The 23376-nt window shown below is 45.0% G+C and overlaps 1 long non-coding RNA gene and 6 other non-coding genes across 7 annotated transcripts; 6 read left to right on the forward strand and 1 right to left on the reverse strand.

Annotated features, from left to right (window-relative positions):
- Window positions 1-3701: 3701 nt before the first annotated feature.
- TRNAT-CGU (transfer RNA threonine (anticodon CGU)) lies at window positions 3702-3774 on the reverse strand. The gene has a single exon. It is a non-coding gene; the product is annotated as a tRNA-Thr (tRNA).
- A 545-nt stretch (window positions 3775-4319) lies between these two features.
- Window positions 4320-4392, forward strand: TRNAT-CGU (transfer RNA threonine (anticodon CGU)). Its single transcript has one exon. It is a non-coding gene; the product is annotated as a tRNA-Thr (tRNA).
- A 385-nt stretch (window positions 4393-4777) lies between these two features.
- TRNAT-CGU (transfer RNA threonine (anticodon CGU)) lies at window positions 4778-4850 on the forward strand. Its single transcript has one exon. It is a non-coding gene; the product is annotated as a tRNA-Thr (tRNA).
- Window positions 4851-5235: 385 nt separating this feature from the next.
- Window positions 5236-5308, forward strand: TRNAT-CGU (transfer RNA threonine (anticodon CGU)). Its single transcript has one exon. It is a non-coding gene; the product is annotated as a tRNA-Thr (tRNA).
- An 843-nt stretch (window positions 5309-6151) lies between these two features.
- Window positions 6152-6224, forward strand: TRNAT-CGU (transfer RNA threonine (anticodon CGU)). Its single transcript has one exon. It is a non-coding gene; the product is annotated as a tRNA-Thr (tRNA).
- A 385-nt stretch (window positions 6225-6609) lies between these two features.
- On the forward strand, window positions 6610-6682 carry TRNAT-CGU (transfer RNA threonine (anticodon CGU)). Its single transcript has one exon. It is a non-coding gene; the product is annotated as a tRNA-Thr (tRNA).
- Window positions 6683-19419: 12737 nt separating this feature from the next.
- LOC142804122 (uncharacterized) lies at window positions 19420-23144 on the forward strand. The gene is made up of 2 exons (XR_012894466.1): window positions 19420-19676; window positions 22582-23144. It is a non-coding gene; the product is annotated as an uncharacterized LOC142804122 (long non-coding RNA).
- Window positions 23145-23376: the final 232 nt, after the last annotated feature.

Consider the following 23376-nt stretch of genomic DNA (forward strand, 5'->3'; position numbering starts at 1 on the left):
TTTCAGCTCTGCAACCGCAACACTTTGTCATGTTTGGGCTCCAAAATCATTCGTCCTCAAAACAAATCGCTTGGCAGCAGCGACAGCGAATGAAAAGTCGTAAACGAACAAGAACAAGAAGTTTAACCAACCTGTAAAACACAGCAGAGGTTATCCAACGTGCTTTCCTCGCCGTCGCCGCTGCCAAAGTGCCCTGCCAAAATCACGCCCCTGCGCAAAGTCTCTTTCTGTCGTGGTGCCGCTGCTGTTTGCTGATGATCTGCGCCGATGATCTGCGCCGTAGAACGACGCAGTTACTTCCAAGCAGACAGGTAGAATGGGCGCGGGAAATTTGAAGTTCAGTCCAGGCGATTTTAGGCACAGCCTTGGGTCAAGGCACCACAGGAAGTTTTCGAAGTCAGCGCCTGTAAAACACAGCAGAGGTTATCCAACGTGCTTTCCTCGCCGTCGCCGCTGCCAAAGTGCCCTGCCAAATTCACGCCCCTGCGCAAAGTCTCTTTCTGTCGTGGTGCCGCTGCTGTTTGCTGACGATCTGCGCCGATGATCTGCGCCGTAGAACGACGCAGTTACTTCCAAGCAGACAGGTAGAATGGGCGCGGGAAATTTGAAGTTCAGTCCAGGCGATTTTAGGCACAGCCTTGGGTCAAGGCACCACAGGAAGTTTTCGAAGTCAGCGCCTGTAAAACACAGCAGAGGTTATCCAACGTGCTTTCCTCGCCGTCGCCGCTGCCAAAGAATGTTATGTTTAGCAAAGATAGAGGTCTATAGGGACGCTGCTTAGTAATCTGTTGCACTAACTCAGGTCTTCGACACAGAATCGGCTTCAAGCAGGCCCGTAGCCTAGGGGGGGTGCACCCCCTAGTGCACCCCCTAGACATTTTCATGATACTTGGTGTTTTACTGGAAATAAATAATGAAAATAGGCGCCCTTCTCAATTTGCCAAGGCTTTGAGGTAGTGCCCCCCTCCCCAAAAGAGTTTCCTGGCTACGGGCCTGGCTTCATGTGAAGTTCTATTGGTACAAATCTTATGTTCTTACCTTCGGATTATGCAGAGTGTCGATGTCAACGCCTTCCTGACGAATAGCGTGTTTTCATTTTATCCTGCGGTGGTCTTTAGGAAAGGAGAACAAGCGGACCTTCGGTCCACTTTCATAATTTCCACGACAGTTCCGCACGCAGCAGCGGTCCATCTTGTGAACTTTCTTGTAATTTCACGTCACGAAACTTCCCTGCTTGCACTCCAAATAACACAGACAAGGTCAAGACTTGCACAAATCTCCAAAGCACGTCCACGAGCAATATTTCCCCATTCTTGTCCAGCGTAGCACCTGGCTGTGGCAGGCCCAAACACGTTCTAACAGGCTCGCCCTAACGAAAGAAGTGTGTGACTGCATTCCCCAAACGGTTCTCACCTTGCCCACCAGTTCGTCGGGCTTAGTGTCGTGACGTCAGACAGGGAACGAAGGAAGTGGAGAGGCCTTGAAAATTCTAGACGGTGCTGACTCAGCGCCCCGTCGAAAACTCGTCGTAGAAAGAGGGGCGCCGCGTATTGCCACAGAGGCTTGCAAGCGGGTGCAATGACAATTCTTGACCACTTCTGGATCACGCGTGAAGTAGGGGCTCCTGACTGTACACAGGGTTGCTGCTGGGCATGTCATGTTTGGCACAATTGGTTGGATAGTAAGGTAAAAACAGAAACATATGACAGCTGTACTTATGAAGAGTAGTTACACTTGGAAATACTTTGAGTGGTCCAGTGCTCATCGCCGCTGCAGTGTCGCGCACTCAGTTATATTTTCATTATTGCCGTTATTGTTTTTTAATGCTTCAATTGCTGCAACTGTACCCGGATTCTCATTAATTGCTCTATCGAAGGTGTTAAATTGGTGAATAAGGTATGCCTCTTGTTGTTCACGTTCTCGGTTTGATATAATCCTGTCTCTAAGAGAGTTACTGATAGTTTGTCGAATGCGTGGTCTGGAAGATTGAGATGTTTTGATAGAGATAGACTTTGGGATGATTTCGCATGGGCTCTGTGATTATTGAAGCGAATTCTAAATGGTGTTTCTGTTTGTCCGATGTACGGCATACTAGACACGTTGCATTCGAGTAGGTATACCACATTAGAGGAATCGCATGTTAGGTTCCCTCGTATGTTAATCGATAACTTGGATTGCGTGCTGGTTGCTTTGTGTGTTTCTCGCATCACTTTACATACAAGATATCGTGACTTTAAACAAGGTTGGCATGAATTTTTGGGGGGTGAGGCGTTGATTTGAGAGTGGACAAGTGTGTCTTTGAGGTTGCGTGGTCGTCGGTAAACGACGCCAGGAGCGGATGAAATGCGCGTTTCAGACGTTTACTTTCTTCCAGAATGTTGTAATGTCGTTAATTAATTTTGTTTACAGTGGAGAAATTCGTACTGTAAGTTAAGCCGAAGTTTATTCGTTGTGGGTCTTCTTGCGTTTGTCGCTTCATAAGTAAGTCATCACGCTTCAGTTTTCTCGCTTTTTCAGCGGCGTCATCAATCACGTGTGGGGGGTTTGTTTATGGAGCATAAGTTTTAGCCTCTGTGAGCTCGTGTTAAAATCAGCGTCTCTTGAGCAGATTGGCTGAAACCGCTGAGCCTGGCTGTATGGAATACTGTTTTTACAGTGGCGTGGGTGATCGCTTCGGTAATGGAGGTATTCTGGTCGATCCGTTGGTTTGCGATATAGGGTTGTAGAGAGCTTGTCTTCTTCTATCATCATGGTAACACCAAGAAAATGTACGGTTGCTTGCGAGTAGGTGTGTGTGAATTGTGTGTTCGGATTTACAGCATTGTAAGTGTCGATAAAGGTGAGAAGCTCATTCTCGCTGTGGGTCCAAATAAGAAATATGTCGTCTATGTACCTTCTGTAAAACAGTGATTTCAAGGAACTTTGTGCAAGAAACTCCGATTCTAGCTTTCCCATAAATATGTTGGCATAATTTGGTGCCATTTTGGTGCCCATAGCGGTCCTGCTGATTTGTCGAATATACTCTTGGTTAAATCCGAATGAAAATCACTCGAGGACTATTCTCGTCAAAGTTGCGATGGCAGAGAAATCTGGGGTGTTAGATTGTCTATGCTCTGTGTACATGTTTTGTAATGTAGCTATGTTGTAATCGTGAGGAATATTTGTATACAATGAAAAGACATCAAGGGTAACCAAGTAATCAAGAGAGATGGAAGTGGAAGGGGAAGGAATAGTGAAAGAGGTGCCCGGGGGAGTCCGCCTTATATTCTCCTTTTCTCTTTCTTCTTTTTTCTTTTTTCTTTGTTCTTTTTCTTCTTTTTCGTTTCTTTCCTCTTCTTTTCTCTCCCCCTCTGATTTAAGATTGTATAAAGCTAAAAAGCTAAGCACCAACAAACTGTACCCTCAATCCTGATGAAGGCCAGACTCTAGGCCGAAACGTCGAAATAAACCACGTTGTGACCGCTCACGGACGATCTACTATATATATATATATATATATATATATATATATATATATATATATATATATATATATATATATATAAGGAAAAGAAGTGTATACCTAAGGGCTCGTTTTTCCGTGTTTTTAACACAATATTAATGAGATGTAACAGACAGTAATGCCAAGGAATGTACAGGGGAAGTTATTAAAACCAATGGAATGTAAATGAGAAGAAAGAAAAGTGGATGAAAAAATTACCAACTGTGAGCAGGAATCGAACCTACGACCTTCGAATTACGCGTTCGATGCTCTAACCACTGAGCTATCACAGCGGCCCTCCCTCCACGCACTTTTTTTTGGGTTTATCTGTGAATTTAGAAGTAGGAGCGACAGTCAGCGCCATCTATAAGCCAAACGACGAGTGTGAAAACACTCTTATGCGCATGTTTGGCGTCACGTAGCACGTGAACTTATTATGAGCGGGCAGCTGATTAATTGTCCCTCTTATACAGCCTAAACACACCAAGTCTGCCAGTACGAGACCCTCGTTCAATGAAATAAGGAAAAGAAGTGTATACCTAAGGGCTCGTTTTTCCGTGTTTTCAACACAATATTAATAAGATATAACAGACAGTAATACCAAGGAATGTACAGGGGAAGTTATTAAAACCAATGGAATGTAACTAAGAAGAAAAAAAAGTGGATGAAAAAATTACCAACTGTGAGGAGGAATCGAACCTACGACCTTCGAATTACGCGTTGGATGCTCTAACCACTGAGCTATCACAGCGGCCCTGACTGAATGGCGCTGACTGTCGCTCCTACTTCTAAATTCACAGATAAACCCAAAAAAAAAGAAGTGGATGGAGGGAGGGCCGCTGTGATAGCTCAGTGGTTAGAGCATCGAACGCGTAATTCGAAGGTCGTAGGTTCGATTCCTGCTCACAGTTGGTAATTTTTTCATCCACTTTTCTTTCTTCTTATTTACATTCCATTGGTTTTAATAACTTCCCCTGTACATTCCTTGGCATTACTGTCTGTTATATCTCATTAATATTGTGTTAAAAACACGAAAAAACGAGCCCTTAGGTATACACTTCTTTTCCTTATTTCATTGAACGAGGGTCTCGTACTGGCAGACTTGGTGTGTTTAGGCTGTATAAGAGGGACAATTAATCAGCTGCCCGCTCATAATAAGTTCACGTGCTACGTGACGCCAAACATGCGCATAAGAGTGTTTTCACACTCGTCGTTTGGCTTATAGATGGCACTGACTGTCGCTCCTACTTCTAAATTCACAGATAAACCCAAAAAAAAGTGGATGGAGGGAGGGCCGCTGTGATAGCTCAGTGGTTAGAGCATCGAACGCGTAATTCGAAGGTCGTAGGTTCGATTCCTGCTCACAGTTGGTAATTTTTTCATCCACACTTCTTTCTTCTTATTTACATTCCATTGGTTTTAATAACTTCCCCTGTACATTCCTTGGCATTACTGTCTGTTATATCTCATTATTATTGTGTTAAAAACACGGAAAAACGAGCCCTTAGGTATACACTTCTTTTCCTTATTTCATTGAACGAGGGTCTCGTACTGGCAGACTTGGTGTGTTTAGGCTGTATAAGAGGGACAATTAATCAGCTGCCCGCTCATAATAAGTTCACGTGCTACGTGACGCCAAACATGCGCATAAGAGTGTTTTCACACTCGTCGTTTGGCTTATAGATGGCGCTGACTGTCGCTCCTACTTCTAAATTCACAGATAAACCCAAAAAAAAGTGGATGGAGGGAGGGCCGCTGTGATAGCTCAGTGGTTAGAGCGTCGAACGCGTAATTCGAAGGTCGTAGGTTCGATTCCTGCTCACAGTTGGTAATTTTTTCATCCACTTTTCTTTCTTCTTATTTACATTCCATTGGTTTTAATAACTTCCCCTGTACATTCCTTGGCATTACTGTCTGTTATATCTCATTAATATTGTATTAAAAATACGGAAAAACGAGCCCTTAGGTATACACTTCTTTTCCTTATTTCATTGAACGAGGGTCTCGTACTGGCAGACTTGGTGTGTTTAGGCTGTATAAGAGGGACAATTAATCAGCTGCCCGCTCATAATAAGTTCACGTGCTACGTGACGCCAAACATGCGCATAAGAGTGTTTTCACACTCGTCGTTTGGCTTATAGATGGCGCTGACTGTCGCTCCTACTTCTAAATTCACAGATAAACCCAAAAAAAGTGGATGGAGGGAGGGCCGCTGTGATAACTCAGTGGTTAGAGCATCGAAAGCGTAATTCGAAGGTCGTAGGTTCGATTCCTGCTCACAGTTGGTAATTTTTTCATCCACTTTTCTTTCTTCTTATTTACATTCCATTGGTTTTAATAACTTCCCCTGTACATTCCTTGGCATTACTGTCTGTTATATCTCATTAATATTGTGTTAAAAACACGGAAAAACGAGCCCTTAGGTATACACTTCTTTTCCTTATTTCATTGAACGAGGGTCTCGTACTGGCAGACTTGGTGTGTTTAGGCTGTATAAGAGGGACAATTAATCAGCTGCCCGCTCATAATAAGTTCACGTGCTACGTGACGCCAAACATGCGCATAAGAGTGTTTTCACACTCGTCGTTTGGCTTATAGATGGCGCTGAGTGTCGCTCCTACTTCTAAATTCACAGATAAACCCACAAAAAAAGTGGATGGAGGGAGGGCCGCTGTGATAGCTCAGTGGTTAGAGCATCGAACGCGTAATTCGAAGGTCGTAGGTTCGATTCCTGCTCACAGTTGGTAATTTTTTCATCCACTTTTCTTTCTTCTTATTTACAGTCCATTGGTTTTAATAACTTCCCCTGTACATTCCTTGGCATTACTGTCTGTTATATCTTATTAATATTGTGTTGAAAACACGGAAAAACGAGCCCTTAGGTATACACTTCTTTTCCTTATTTCATTGAACGAGGGTCTCGTACTGGCAGACTTGGTGTGTTTAGGCTGTATAAGAGGGACAATTAATCAGCTGCCCGCTCATAATAAGTTCACGTGCTACGTGACGCCAAACATGCGCATAAGAGTGTTTTCACACTCGTCGTTTGGCTTATAGATGGCGCTGACTGTCGCTCCTACTTCTAAATTCACAGATAAACCCAAAAAAAAGTGGATGGAGGGAGGGCCACTGTGATAGCTCAGTGGTTAGAGCATCGAACGCGTAATTCGAAGGTCGTAGGTTCGATTCCTGCTCACAGTTGGTAATTTTTTCATCCACATTTCTTTCTTCTTATTTACATTCCATTGGTTTTAATAACTTCCCCTGTACATTCCTTGGCATTACTGTCTGTTATATCTCATTAATATTGTGTTAAAAACACGGAAAAATGAGCCCTTAGGTATACACTTCTTTTCCTTATTTCATTGAACGAGGGTCTCGTACTGGCAGACTTGGTGTGTTTAGGCTGTATAAGAGGGACGATTAATCAGCTGCCCGCTCATAATAAGTTCATGTGCTACGTGACGCCAAACATGCGCATAAGAGTGTTTTCACACTCGTCGTTTGGCTTATAGATGGCGCTGACTGTCGCTCCTACTTCTAAATTCACAGATAAACCCAAAAAAAAGTGGATGGAGGGAGGGCCGCTGTGATAGCTCAGTGGTTAGAGCATCGAACGCGTAATTCGAAGGTCGTAGGTTCGATTCCTGCTCCCAGTTGGTAATTTTTTCATCCACTTTTCTTTCTTCTTATTTACATTCCATTGGTTTTAATAACTTCCCCTGTACATTCCTTGGCATTACTGTCTGTTATATCTCATATATATATATATATATATGCAATGCGCCTTAGAACAGCTACTATTTTTACGCGCTGCATTTCTCGTCTGACTACGTTAAACTTGAACTAGTTTTGAGACCTTATACTGTCGAAAAGGGGAAATATACAGTGAGCATTTGTAGAAGAGGGCTATATTCAGAATAGGTGTGGCAGCTTTGGCTAGTTGGTGTGACATGATGATAGTTATAGCGCGAGAACAGAACGACGACGCCGAGACAAGAAGGACACGTAGCGCTCGCGTCTTTCGTGCCCTTCTTGTCTCTATGTCATCGTTCTGTTCTCGCGCTATATCTATCGCTATACACCGCTTCGCCAACTGTAAACTATTGGCGCAGGGCTACCCATGGCAGTTTTTTTTTTTTTGAGGGGGTGGAGTGTGCAGCAGAACGCCTAACTTTGGCTCTGGGTGGTCGCTGTGAATGCGTGTAAATATTTTATTATACCCTGAAAAGTTGAATTACGAAAACATTTCGTGGTGTATGTTGTTCCGATTCCCTTCCTCTCCCTTTTTTATTTGTGGCTTTCTGCTTCTGCGTGTATGTGACACAGTATTTGTTTATTCATCTCACAGATTTCTGAGCACAGGTAACTTCCAATAAATCGGCGCAGTTATTATGAATATTCTAGACGCCTGACCAACGAAGAAAGAGTTAAGAGAGAAGAAATCGGTATAAGTAACACCCTTTCAGAAATATTTTTGATCTCTCACAAGAGCTTTTATGGAGCTAAAATTCAGTAGATTGGCGTGTCATACTTCCAGGGCTATGGCATCATGTGCTCGACATGAATGATGGGTTGGTGCGAAGAAATCTGCATCAAGAAAACGCGATGGAGGAGACGAAGCGGATAGCAGTTCCTGCACGCGGCGCACGGCTCTGTCAGATGGATGGATGGATGGATGGATGGATGGATGGATGGATGGATGGATGGATGGATGGATGGATGGATGGATGGATGGATGGATGGATGGACGGACGGACGGACGGACGGACGGACGGACGGACGGACGGACGGACGGACGGACGGACGGACGGACGGATGGATGGATGGATGGATGGATGGATGGATGGATGGATGGATGGATGGACGGACGGATGGATGGATGGATGGATGGATGGATGGATGGATGGATGGATGGATGGATGGATGGATGGATGGATGGATGGATGGATATGGCTGCTCCCTTTAGATCGGGCGGTGGCTAGCGCCACCAAGCCGTAATACTTAATGAACCAAAAACAAGATTTATTTTTTTTCTTTAAAAAGTGAATTTGAACATTCGTACTTTGCAGTGAAGGGTTTAATTTTCACTCGTGACTTGACTTTAGCCACCAATCAGATAACCTCCTTCTAGTTAAGTCTACCTGCTTGAAGTCTATTTTGCCCTCCCTGTCCCTAAACCCCAGTGCTTTGAAAAACTCTGCGCCATCATCCTAAACTATAGGGTGAACCCATTTACAGAACATTATCGAGTGTTCGGCAGTTTCTTCATCTCCACACGCACTGCATACTGTGTCTGCCCCTTCGTATTTGGCCCGATATGTCTTGGTTCGCAATGCTCCCGTCCTGGCCTCAAACAGTAGAGAACTACCCCGAGTATTATCACAGATCCTTTCCTTGACAATTTGCTGTCTAAAAGTTCGATAGATCTCTAGTGCGGACTTCTTAAACATGCCCATTCTCCACATGTCAGTCTTCGTTTCCTTCACTTTGTTCTTAACCGATAGTTCTTTCTGGTTAACCCACCTGCTGTTTTCTAAGTATTTACCAGTCAATTTCCTGGTTCGCTTCCTCCATTTTGTATCGACATTCTTCACGTACAAGTAGCTGAAAACCTTCCTAGCCCAACGCTCCTCCCCCATTTTCCTCAATCGCTTCTCAAATTTTATCTTGCTGCTAGCTTCCCTGCCCTCAAATGATGTCCATCCAATATCACCTTGTACTCCCTGATTTGGTGTGTTCCCATGAACTCCTAAAGCAAGCCTACTTAGTCCACGTTGCTTAATTTCTAATCTTCCTTGAACTTCTGATCTCATGCACAAAACCGCATTGCTGAACGTCAGCCCAGGAACCATAACTCTTTTCCATAATCATCTAACAACATCATACCTATTGTAATTCCACAGTGCCCTATTTTTCATCACTGCTGCATTCTTGTTACCTTTAGTCGTCACGTATATTTCGTGTTCCCTCAGGTACTCGGTCCCATTGCTTATCCATACGCCCAGATATTTGTATTTATCTGTTATCTCTAGCGTGGCCTCCTGTATTCTAAGCTCACTCCCTTCGTTGTCATTGAAAATCATGACTGCTAATTTTTCCTTACTGAATCTAAAATCTAACCTATCTCCCTCATTACTGCAGATGTCCATCAATCTCTGCAAATCTTCCTTGTTGTTGGCCATTAGCACTATATCATCTTCGTACATTAATGCTGGTAGTGCCTGATCAATGAGTTTTCCTTGTTTGATTAAAGAGAGGTTGAAGCCCAGTCCACTTCCCTCTAATTTGGCCTCTACTCCTTGTAGGTACATCATGAATAATTAGGGTGACAGGGGACACCCCTGCCTAAGCCCCCGTTTTACTTCTGCAGGCTTGGATACCTGTTTTTTCCAATTTATAACTACCTTGTTACCTTTATAGATATCCTTTAAAAGATTAATGACTACATGTTCCACGCCTAGTGTGTCCAGTATTCCCCACAATTCCTCTTGAACCACGCTATCGTACGCTCCCTTGATATCCAAAAATGCTAGCCACAGGGGCCTGTGTTCCTTTTCTGCTATTTCGATGCACTCCGTCAGTGAGAACAGATTGTCTTCCAACCTCCTGTGTTTCCGAAACCCATTCTGCAGTTCCCCCAGCACCCCATCATCCTCTATTCATGCCTGCAGTCTTTCCTTTATAATCTGCATCGCCAGCCTGTGGACCACTGATGTCACTGTTATAGGACGGTAGTTGTTTATGTCAGCTTTGTCCCCCTTTCCTTTATAGATCATGCTCATCCTGCTAAGTTTCCATCCATCGGAAACTTCACCATCGATTATTATTTTGCTCACTGCCTCTCTCCAAGCCTGCTTAGTCTTCGGACCTGTCTTTATCAGCATAATTGGAATGCCATCTAGGCCTGTTGATGTACTACTAGGAACCCTTTTCTCAGCCCTTTCCCACTCTCGTTGTGAAAATGGAGCCATTGCACCACTTGATTCGTCCTTGTTTATTGTGGTGCATAAAGTACTTCTTTGTTGAAATTTTTTTGTCACCCTTGTTCTTATATATTCAATAGCTTCGTCCCCTTCTAGCTTAGCAACTTGGGCTGTAGTTATAAAACTCCGCTCTAGGCTCGTCTCATTTCTTAGGGAGTTAAGATGGTTCCAAAATTTCTCAGCTGCCTTTCTATCTTTTTTATGTACTTCTGCCAGCCACTGAGCTCCCTTTCTTCTAATCTTTTCATCGATCAGAAGGGATGCATTTCTTCTACAGCTTAGAAAGGTTTCCCATTTCTTTTAGCATCATCTGTCGGTTCACCCCGCTGCTTAGCATGCCTGTGTTCTCTAGAGGCGGCTTCCTGACGTTTTGCTATGGCTCTCTTAACTTCCTCATCCCACCAACTTTTGGGTTTGTGTCTTCTTTTCGGGGTGCCTTGTCACGCATCTTAGCAAGCTCTGGCTCAAAGAGTCTAATTAGATTCGTGTATGTCCACACTGTCTTATTATCCTCCGTGATTACTTTCTCAATTTGTTTAGTGGCTATATTAATTTGCATTTCTGGATAAAAATTTCCCTGTACTTGCTCATCTTGTCTCCTTCCCACTTTCACTGCTCTTCCAAAACTTAGCTTGATTCGTTTGTGATCACTACCCAGACTTCTGGAGCCACCTTCATCTATGTGCATTCCCCTGAGCTTATCATACATCCTATGTGACATCAGTGAATAATCTATCGTCGACTGCAGCCTTCCTGCCTCCCATGTTATTTGCCCTTCACACTTCTCGGTACTGTTGCAAATGATCAAATCAAGCCTTTCACACATATCCATGGTCATTTTGTTTGTCGGGTCGGTATACCCATCTATATCTTCTATGTGCGCATTCATGTCTCCTAGTATAATTATATCGCACTCTATTCCTAACTCCTGAATGTCCTTTGATATACATTCTACCATTGCCTGGTTTTCCTCTCTGGCCTTTGCTCCCGTCCACAAGTACACAAAACCAAGGAGCATCGTTTGACCTGCCACTTTCTCTTTTAGCCATAAATGTTCCTTGCACTCCTGCTTGACCCTTTGCCAGTCTGTACTTTTATGAATGAATGCCCCTAAACCACCCCCCTTTCTGCTGCCTTCTGTTCTATTACAATATTCCCACGCGTAGTCCGGATTGTTCGGAGGTTGTTCCATGTTCCTGAGATGTGTTTCTAAAAAACCGTATACCATCGGCTTCTATTCCCTTAGCTGTTCTTCTATTTCTTCCCACTTTAGCCTGTTCCTACCACCCTGCATGTTAATATACCCTATCTCTGAATTGGCTCGGCGCTCGTGGCTACGTCTATTTATGCCCCGGACTCTATTTAACTTAGATATTGGTGCCACTTTGGAATCGTATCTGTCCATACCACCTCTCGTTGTTTTCCTCGTTACTAGCTATCCTGCACCCCGAAGGGCTCGCTTGCCCCCCAAAAAAGCTACTGCACGTCCTGCAAGTCGCCAACCCACCTCATGACCTAGCCGCCGATCGAAGTGAATTCTGTCTCGTTGAAAACCACCCCACCAATGCACCTCTCTGTTTATTTCCACCACCTCAAAGCCTTTCTCTCGACTCATCCGCCATATCTCTTGGTTTGCGTTTACAACCGCTCTTTGCAGGTTGCTATCACGCACCGGTACCTTCGGTAATGTGCATATCACTACCTGTACCTTAGGAGAATTGGCGCGCATGTCATCGACGCCTTTCGCCAGTGTGGTTGCTGGTCCTGCTGTAGCTTCATTTAAGACATCGTTTAAACCGCCTGAAATCATCACTAGGTTTCGTCTTTCAGCTGTCGTTTTGAGTTTTGCGCTCGCTTGCCTCATGACTGCTTCAAGCTTGCGTCCTGGGAACGCCCCTACTGGAACCCTCTTGTCACCTCTTACCCTCTCTTTGATGGCTTCTGTGCATCGATTAAATTCGAGTCCCCGGCGATTATCACATGTTGTGACTTTTCAGCTGGAGCGTCCTGCACCTGGGGGCTACTTGCACCTGTGACGCCGGCTGCTTTGTCCCCTCCCAGCCCCACCACTACTTCGCTGAAGCTGGGCCTTGCGACAATTGAACCGGCTAAACCTGTTTTTTCCAAACTTGCTTGCTCTTCCTTCTCCACCATTCTGGTGGCCGGTTCCCTACTGTTCTCTCCGTAGGCCGCTTCTTTGTTCAGCTTCGCCAGTGCTTCCTCGGCGGACTTCAGTCTTTCTCCCATTGCCCTCGTTTTCTCTTGCTCTGTCGCCAACGCAGTCTCGAGCTCAGCGATTCTCATCAGCACTTCACTTTGGGCAACCATCATTTTCTCCATTTTTTCTCGACCTCACATTGCCTAAACTTCGCGTCAGCCTCTTCTCCATCCGCTTCTATGCTTGGGTCCACTTTCAAACCCACTCCCCATCTTGAATACTTTAGTCTTTTTAACCACGTCTTTCTGACACTAATTGTCCCTATACTCGATAATTACTAAACTCGAGCCCTGCACTACGAAAAAAAAAGAAAGTCTAAGCTCTACTACAAAAATTTGCAAGTTCAATGTACGTGCACTTCCCCCACGGGGTGGCAAAAAAACAACAAAAAATTCAAACACACACACCCGCACTAACTACTAAATACCTGGTGACTGGCCCCCGGAAACGCCGTACCATAAAATCAGTGCTACGAAGATTTCAACCGCTGCCTTATAATGATAAAGACAAGCTCAAAACATGCAAAAACACTTATCTGCGCAGTAGATCCGGAGCGCTCAAAAAATATGTCCATCTACCGTGACAGCCCGAACTGAACCTGATCTGAACAGTATTATTCGACTGCAGCGCCGCTACTGTGGGCAACGCGGATGGGATCAGGCGGCGAGGCATGGTCACGCCACTTAACACTTCTAGTATACTCTTGCGGTACTTTCTCAAGATCAAGGGGTTTTAGGTCGGTGGCCCTCGTGGCGCAAACTGACGGCGAGATTTGTAAACGCAGCGCATGCGCATAGACGCGCAAGGGTGGGGTTTGTCGTGGTTTATCTGCTACTTTCGCTCCGGCGCTTGCCGTGCGCTAGATACCACGTTCGGCTTTCCGCGATGCGATTCATGTTCTCGCCACTCTCCCTGCGCCCCCCCCCCCCGGTACTCGGAGCACAGAAAAAAAATTGCCGTTCGTTTGTTGTTGTGCTTTGTCGGCAGCTTTGCTGCAATTTCATTCATGACCACAGAGATTACCGGCGAAGATAAAAGAAAAGCCATGTGCCTATGGTATTTCTTGGAAACATGTTAAGGACATATGTGTTTGAAAATACTTCTACTTCAAAGTATCTTACTACGGTGTCACACCGCATTATATAAATATTGAGGATTGCAATAACCAACCAATGTTAGTTCTAACTCGCGTTACGTTTCTCTTTCTTCGTTGAAGTGAAAACGCCAGAAGCTCCATATTTCAAATATGCGATAGCGTTCAATTTTCCGAAAACCATTACATTTCACTAACACGCGTGCTGAAAATGGTGTACGTAGAACGATGCGAAGTAAACAAAGAAACATTTATTCGTAAACTATTTGTGACAGACAGGTTGAGTGAGGCCAGGTCTGTAGCCTAGAAGCATTTCTCTAATGCAAGGATAAAGAAACACATCTTTGCCCTCTTAAACACAAATAACACGCAGATCCGTGCAAGCAAACTAGGAGCACGCGTGACAGAACTAGGCACTGAAAAAAAATTAGATTCGTAATGCTGATGACTACGCTCGCAACGAGAAAAGAACGTTGTCACACAGGTCCCGTTAATTAGGGAGGCGATCGCCGGGCTAATTCCAAGGGCCGAAGTATCGGCCCCCTGAACCGCACCACGAAAGCGTGGACAATTTAGAAGTGGTCCTTTTTCGCGCCAGCGGACGCCGGCTGTGGCCCAAAGAACAAGTCAGAGCCGAGAGTTGATAAACAAACAAAATTATATTCTCAATAATGGCAGATCAAAACAATACACAAATATGCACACTCCACAATAGTTGCATACAATATGCCACCGATCAAACAACGTACTACACAGTACAATTAGCCACACTCGAACAACGGACACAGACAACAGTACACACTACAATGCAGTCGCATGCATTGAACAACCAAGACACTCAAAGACTAAAGAGATATAAAACCTATTCAGTCCAAAGTCCTCGGAAGAAAAGTCTGAATGATACTCTTCCGAGAATCACTCACTCAAAGTCCAGCGTTGTTGTCGTTCCACGCCCTCGAAGTTTCTCTTCCAGGAAACCTCGCGCCTTCAATTGGCCACTCTCCAAACTTCAAACTTCTTCGCCCGAACACGTCGGCTTCACACACACATCTGTCGCCACGCGTCTTCGCTCGATAGCGGTAAACGCACTCTCTTGCCTGAAGCTCGGGCCTTCACCCCTCAGGTGGAAATCCTCTTCATCTCCTGCTTCGCCCCTACGGACAAAACCTTCGCCGACTACTCGGCGGGATCCCTTCGCACTCTGGCGCAACTTCCTTCTTCTCCTCATCTCTCATCTCCGCTGCTCGAATAAATACCTTCCGCACGACATTCCAGAAAGTTCTCATTTCGTCGGCGCGATGCGCAGCGGAGGCTGGGGAGAGGCGCGAGACTGTACGAGGGCCGTCCCCGACCGATGACTCAACTCGGTATGACCACGCCTATTTCCTTCTGGAACTTTCCAGTGTTTGCCCGGCCGCCGCTGTGGGGTGAGGAGGTTCGTCGGCGAAGCCACGCTTCCGCGGGGAGAGCGCGCGCCCGGGGAGCCTTGGATGTTTGTTTTCTTTTTTTTTCTTTTGACCTCGCGGCGTTTCTCCCACCCGTTATTGCAAGAATTTGGCGGCGCGCCCATTTTTAGCGCTCGTTCTGTGACACTGCCCCCCACTTTAAGAATATTATCTCATAATATTCAAAACCACACAAACGAGCGCGAACAGTCACCACACACTCTGAACGACTGTAACACAAACCGTCGCTCATGACACTTCACATTCGCAATAGATCGCTCAATACAATCTTACATTGTAGTTCAATTCCACAACACATGAAATATAGCCACAGGTACACGACTACAACACTTCATCACTTACTCCAAACAATACAAACGTACAAAGTTCTCTCATAACAACAATTATACAACACTATATATCACATCACAGCACAGACACTTCGACACTTGTGACACAGGATAACACAACATTAACACAACATATGGCACTCAGCCCTGCCAAACACAATCCGATTCTAGAACCTCAGCACCTATCCTGTGTATTTCGAGCGGCGCTTGCGCCCTTTCTTGCGGTACTCACTCGATCTCTTCTTGTTTTTCCCTGTTGTTTTTCGGCGAGCCTTTTCCAACGACGGTATCTGAGGCGGCGTCTCAGCCATCGTTGTCACTTCTGACACAGTTATCGGGTCATAACGTTCAACGGGTCCTGTCGGTTTATTTACCAGCTTGTTCATGTCTCGACATTTGGCCCTGCTGGCCGACTACGTCACCTTTACACTGTCGGTCGGTTGGGGTCGTGCCGACGTACGTCCAGCTGCCCAGCACGTGAACTCATTCCACTCGATCATCTTCTCATTCGCTGTCTCTTGCGCCGCGGCTTCACCTTGGGCTCTAGTGAGATCCGTCACGGGATGCTCCTCCACTGTATCTCGCGGTCGCTGGGTTGGCGAGGGCTCTATCTTAGGGTCTTCTCCCAAACATTCCGGATCATTCGGTCCTCGCGCCCCGTCGATATTTCCGATAACAAGGTCGTGCAGGGGGGTCGTCATGCATAAAGCAGTAACCTTCCCGCTGAAGTACGGGGTTTCAACCTCAATTTCTGCTTCGGGAAGCATCCAAACCGTACGGTCAATTAAGCAAACCAGTTTCGTTTTGCCTGTCAACTCACTTTCCCGTACCAAATTTCTCCGCACGATAACCGTGGAGCTACCGGTGTCTCTTAGAACGGTAATCTTCTTGCCTGCAACCTTTCCCGGCAGTGTTGGCATTCCCTTCGTAACACCGGTTGGCTGTTTTGACATTATAGCACCCACAATAGGAATTTTCTGCCCATTCTTCAACTCTACGAATCCATCGGTGATGGCATTATTATCAGATTTCGGTGCCGCTTGCACACAGGATACTTGGTGAGTTTGACTCGCTCCGTTTCGACATGCGTCTGCTTTGTGCCCAGTCTGACCACACTTAAAACATTTTACTGCCGTAGGGCTCGTAAAGATCGTTCGACAGTTTTTCGCGCGATGACCCACTCGGTTGCACAGAAATCATCGCGGAATGCTCTCTGGTGCACGCTTCTTTTCTTCGGGAGCCAATTTCTTCGAATCTTCGGGACAATCCTTCTTGAACTTGGCCAAATTAGTGCCACCTTGCGCTTCCAAGAATTGATCAGCCAATTCAAGCATTCCTTTAAGTGACTCAGCCTTCCTCTCTTTCAAGTACAGCGACAGGCTTGGGTGGCAACTAGTAAGAAATTGTTCTCTAATTAGGAGCTCTCTAAGTTCATCGTACTCCTGCGCTGTCCCTGAAAGTTCAATCCATCCGTCGAAATAATGGCAAAGTCGGGCGGCATACTGCGTAGCCGTCTCACCATCAGCTGGCTTTCCTGTCCGAAATCTGTCCCAGAATCCTTCTACACTAAATCTAAATCGCTTCAGCAAAGCAGTTTTCACCTTTGCGTAGTTGGCTGCATCGGTCGGCGTCAGCCTACAGTACACACTGAGCGCTTCCCCACTCAAGCAAGTACTCAAAGCAGTTGCCCATTGATGTTCCGGCCAATTCTGGCTCTTCGCAATCGTCTCAAATCGGTGAAGGTACGCGTCAAGGTCGTCCTTCCTTTCATCAAACGCCACGAGCAACTTGCTTGGGTTCAAGCGGAAGCCATGATCTTCCCGTTCGCTGCTTTCAACTCTAGGTTGGACGGGAGTTTCACTTCGCTGTTGCAAACGGAGTCGCTCGAGTTCTATCTCGTGCTGTCGCTGCCGTTCCCTTTCCTCTCTTTCTTCTTTCGCCCTTTCAGCTGCCAGTCTCTCTTTCTCCAGCTCCAATTTCAATTGCAGCTCTCTTTCTTCTTTCGCCCTTTCAGCGGCCAGCCTTTCTCTCTCCAACTCAGCTGCTTTTTCTTCCTTGGCCCTCTCAGCTGCCAACCTCTCTCGCTCCAACTCAGCTGCTTTTTCTTCCTTGGCCCTCTCTGCTGCCAACCTCTCTCTCTCCACCGCCTCTTTTGCCTTCTGGCTTACCCATCTCCGTAGTTTGGCGCCGGAAAGACCCATCTTCTCACCAAGCACAACTAACTTTTCGAGATCCATTATGTCTCACAACTCGCAAATAAAACCTTGCCGCGTGCAAAAAGTATCTGCCTAAATCAGTCTATCGGAACACTCCCCTGCACTCGTTAACGAGAACACTGAACAACACACAAAATCGTTCCGATAGCACTATCAACAACTCGAGGCTCTTTCTCACTACTTTGGACACACTGTGCACCAAAAGGTCCTGTCGCGGACGCCAGATTAATTGTCACAGAGGTCCCGTTAATTAGGGAGGCGATCGCCGGGCTAATTCCAAGGGCCGAAGTATCGGCCCCCCGAACCGCGCCACGAAAGCGTGGACAATTTAGAAGTGGTCCTTTTTGGCGCGCCAGCGGACGCCAGCTGTGGCCCAAAGAACAAGTCAGAGCCGAGAGTTGATAAACAAACAAACTATATTCTCAATAATGGCAGATCAGGAAAACAGTACACAAATATGCTCACTCCACAATAGCTGAGTACAATATGCCACCGATCAAACAACGTACTACACAGTACAATTAGCCACACTCGAACAACGGACACAGACAACAGTACACACTACAATGCAGTCGCATGCATTGAATAACCAAGACACTTAAAGACTAAAGAGATATAAAACCTATTCAGTCCAAAGTCCTCGGAACAAAAGTCTGAATGATACTCTTCCGAGAATCACTCACTCAAAGTCCAGCGTTGTTGTCGTTCGCGCCCTCGAAGTTTGTCTTCCAGGAAACCTCGCGCCTTCAATTGGCCACTCTCCAAACTTCAAACTTCTTCGCCCGAACACGTCGGCTTCACACACGCAGCTTTCGCCACGCGTCTTGGCTCAATAGCGGTAAACACACTCTCTTGCCTGTAGCTCGGGCCTTCACCCCTCAGGTGGAAATCCTCTTCATGTCCTGCTTCGCCCCTACGGACAAAACCTTCGCCGACTACACGGCGGGATCCCTTCGCACTTTGGCGCAACTTCCGTCTTCTCCTCATCTCTCATCTCCGCTGCTCGATTAAATACCTTCCGCACGACATTCCAGAAAGTTCTCCTCATTTCGTCGGCGCGATGCGCAGCGGAGGCTGGGCAGAGGCGCGAGACTGTATGAGGGCCGTCCCCGACCGATGACTCAACTCGGTATGACCAAGCCTATTTCCTTCTGGAACTTTCCAGTGTTTGCCCGGCCGCCGCTGTGGGGTGAGGAGGTTCGTCGGCGAAGCCACGCTTCCGCGGGGAGAGCGCGCGCCCGGGGAGCGCATTTGTAATCTGCAGTAGGTTCAACGCATGGCAACCGCAGCGGTGCGCTATTGGTCACACTCTCGCAGGGACGCCGCCACGACGTGTGCCTAGCAACGGCCTCCGCGCCGTACTCTCGTTTCCAGGTTGCGCCGTCGCCCTGTTGCGCCCGCGAAACACGCCGGCCAAACATGGAGGAAAAAACAACTACTCAGTGCGCGCGCCCGACTGAGCATTTTTACGTGCGGCATGTTCGGCGCCTGCGCGTTGTCGCCACTTCAAGGAAGCCAATATGGGAAACACGACGCTCCGTGCACCTTTGTTTCTGGTAGGAGCAGCTCGGAAAGAGTTGCCAGTTTAGTTTGACTGTGATGCTACTAAGGTACTGTACCACCGAACATTAGGGCTTATGATCTGCCCTGCCCGTCGAGATGTCTAAGCGCGTTTGGACGCCATCGAGGAACGACGAGGTACCGCACATCACGAAGTGGAAGTATTGTAGGAAAAAGGAAAAAGAAAAAGAAATACTGTGTTGTGGGCGCCTTCTGCACGCAAACTTCTGCCTTGTCGCGAGCACTTGTGTTTCGCGTACGTGTTCGTCAACTACAAGCAACCGCATGCGAGTGCCCGCGCGATCTGCAGAAACTCGCATTTATCTGGTGAGTTCAAGCTACGTTTGCGTAACGCGCTTGTGCTCTCTTGCTGTGAACTTTTTTTTGAAGTAAACACCCGGCGTCATAATCCAGGCCAGCGTTCTTTTCTTCTGTAGGAATTAACTTTTCTTATGTATGCGCTGGTGTGAAGCCAATAAAACAAGCGCGAGAGAGGCGGCAAGCCGCTTGAAGAGCTCTGTTCAAAGGATCCTTCACAGGATGGTCGACATTCTCATCGTCATGAGTCTATCTGACAGAACGACTGTCCAGTGAATTAAGGATGGCAGGTGCGCAAAGTATTCTTTTTTAAAAACAATTTGTACCCCAGGAAGTTTTGTACTAAAAGTGTATTACTGCATGTATGCATTAAAGTGCAAACTGCATAAACTGAAACTCCTTCCACCGAAAGCTTTAAAATTTAAGCAATCTGTAGCTATGAAGGCAATTCTTCAGCATCTGTATTAGAAGATTAAGCAAAAATATTTATCCTACATATTCAAAATAACATCACTTTCAATAAAACTTCCAAAAGTATGTCAACAAAACTGAGCCATTTGCTTCACGATATGCAGCACATCCTTCTATGTTCCTTCTTACTGAGACTTTTAAAAATCGCGCGGTGTTGCGAAATACACACATTGGTTTTAGCAAGCGGTTTTCAGCAATGAGCGTCCTAATAGAAAACAGTTTTGGCAGCTTAAAGGAAACAATATGCCAGCTTGTTTGCCTTAAGTGCCACACCATATTGTGGTTGTTTTCTATTGCCTCTGATGCTTCATAACTTATGCATTAATTTTGCTGACTAGGAGTACACCCAGGTGGAATGGTAATAGCGCTCTAAAAATGAAGACACACAGAAAGCATACACACACGCACACTTTTGGAGTAGGAAGACCTAGATAATGGTGGTCCAGCACGGGGTACCCAATGGAACCAATAATCTTGTACCAGTGATATGCCTAACAATGTTAAAAATTTTATGAGCGGGTTGGGAGAAATAGAGCAGAAAGGTGCTGAAAGCTAACACTAATGAAAATAGCAGATGTAATTAGAATAAATACTTTCACTTGTAACTGGCTATTCTTTTACAAATGGTGCATATTTATTCACTTCAAACAGTAAATATCACTGACAATGAGCAAAACAGTGTGCCACAAACAGATATTTCCTCATATACAAAATCTGTGCCTTTAGTAACTCACTCAATGCATCTTCTAGTCTCTCAGATGTTTGATTGCTTTTTGCTCACCTTGGGTAAGTCAGTGGCATGCTTGAGCAGCTTTTCTTTTTATGTTAGAAAGCCTTTTAAAAGCAAAGCAATTCTTTAAAGAACAAAGGCACTTTGAGCATTTATATCTATCTAGAGGCCTGCATCTGGGTGTTATCGAGCTCACCTCCTTAACTTGGTACAACTGAAAAAGGCACAGCGGGGAATGACAATATGACGAACATGACTGTCTGGTTATGACATGTATACAATGAGTGTCCTGTTATGTACGTCATGGAACCCTTTTTCCAGTCACAGGCAGCAGAAGCCGGTACACTGTGGTTTGCGTTGCACGAGATGACAGTTTATAAATATTGGCAAGTTAAATTTGAGCAATTTAAATAAAATCTGGCTTTGGCAGCATTGACCAAAATAATACAAAGAATGACAATTGGGCTACTAGCAGGAATCAAAATCCGGTATTCTGCACAGCAGTCAAGTATTTTACCACAGAGACACGGCATGTCTTGAGACGGCTTTTGAAAAAAGGTTCTATGCAGGCATCATATCAGTGTAATGTTAACTATGGCTGTAGGGCCGGTACTGTAGTCTGATTAAAAGGTAGTAAACTTGACATATGTGTACTTAAAATACAGCTGTCATGTTGGGTTAATGCCAATTGTGTTTCCAGGGTGGCCTCCACTTTTGTGTGTCTAATAAACATTTCATATGACTCGGCAAGCTACATTCAAGTGTTGCTCGACCACGTAGGAATATGCTAATAAACAATCTTCACATTGTCGTACCATAGCATGCACTTTGTTGTGATGAAACTGGCGGCTGTGCTGTAAGATTAGTGCCGATGTGTCAGACCATAAGTTACCCTTCGAACTCCTGTGTAGTTAAGGTTTTTGGTAAGTCCTTGATGAGCACGAAACTGCAAGATTTATCAAAACACATTCATTCATGCAATAACACTTGGCTCAATGCCAAATATTGCATCATAGGCATCATCATTATGGACTACTTTGCATGAAATAGATTCCCACAATGTGTGAAATCTCCTTAATTTTCCTTCGCGAGTTTTTTTTTCTGTATTTTTTTCTTCGTTTTTAACCACCCCTGTTTCTCATGTGCAGTTCTTGATTATTTTTTTAACTTTCAAAAGAGCTCCAGTCAACGAAAAACAATCTTATTTTATTGTACTCTTACAATTGATACAGTTTTGGCTTTAACAGTTAGTCAAAAAAAACAACAGCCTTGTGATATACATTGCTGAATCTTTCACTACACTAGTCTGTTCATTGTCAGTGTTTTCTCATCATTTGTGTTTTTGTCGTATTTGTATAACCTGTGTTATATAACACAGGTTATATAGTGTGCTAGAAGAATAAGACAACAAGGTGCCATACATGGCAAGTTACATAACAAGTGGGTGATTAAAGCTGCCCAACCATTAGAAATGGCTCAGTCATAATTTTGTGATCAGCTAGAGCATCTACAAAGTGCATATAATGCCTCTTCAGTGTGTGTTGTACCTCGCTTCTCCTCAAAATCATTACGTAGAGCGTATTTCTTACATTGCAAAGCACAGATTTGTTGCATGCATTTTTTCTGTTTCTTGATGACTAATCAAAGTGAACAATTTAGTAATTAAGAATAACTTCATTCTACCAGATGCCATAATTTCTAGTATGAATCCAGGTACTCAAGATCAAATCATCTGCCCGAGTCTTGGCCAATTCCCCAGAGTGGCTTGGTTCCAATCATCAAAGGAGCATAATTATCAAGATTAACATATGTATTATTTCAAGTACCACATGTTTTGCTACACACTTGTAACTCCTTGCCACAGTCACATTTTTCTGAACCAAGTGCTTTAGAAAATTGGGAAATTTCAACTCGTTTTTCTGATCCAAGGTAGCTGCCATTTTGTTTATCCCCACATGTGTACGAGCACTCATGAAACTTGAAACGACTCCCACAAGTTGCATACATATACGAAATGTGTTAAAAAAATAATGTTTTTCACACTTTCACTGCTTGTGGTACATTTGAAGCATTGCTTCCCTCAAACTACTCCCCTCTACTGGCAATACAGTGTCCCAATCATTTCTTCCATTTTTGGTAAGCTTCCTGGAACGCACTAATGGCCTGGAAGTATCTTCTAGTATTGTCCAGGACCTTCTGTATTGTTTGGAAATGGCATCTGTCAATGTAGTTTATGTTTGGAATAAAGAAAATAAAATGAAATTTCATGACATTAACCTATTCTAACACCCACTTCGTCAGCAATTTCTCCAACAGTCAATAGAGATATCCTTAAATCACTGCACGAACTTTTAACGTGGTCATTATCTGTTTATGTACAATGTCGTCCAGGCTTGACATCGTTATCGATCTACATTATGTCATTATCAGAATGCTTGAACCACTCATAGCACTGAGTACAACTTCTATAATGCTCCCCGTATGCTTGATGAAGCAACCAAATCTTTA

This window comes from Rhipicephalus microplus, chromosome 3, assembly GCF_043290135.1.
Source record: "Rhipicephalus microplus isolate Deutch F79 chromosome 3, USDA_Rmic, whole genome shotgun sequence".
Lineage (NCBI taxonomy): Eukaryota > Metazoa > Arthropoda > Arachnida > Ixodida > Ixodidae > Rhipicephalus > Rhipicephalus microplus.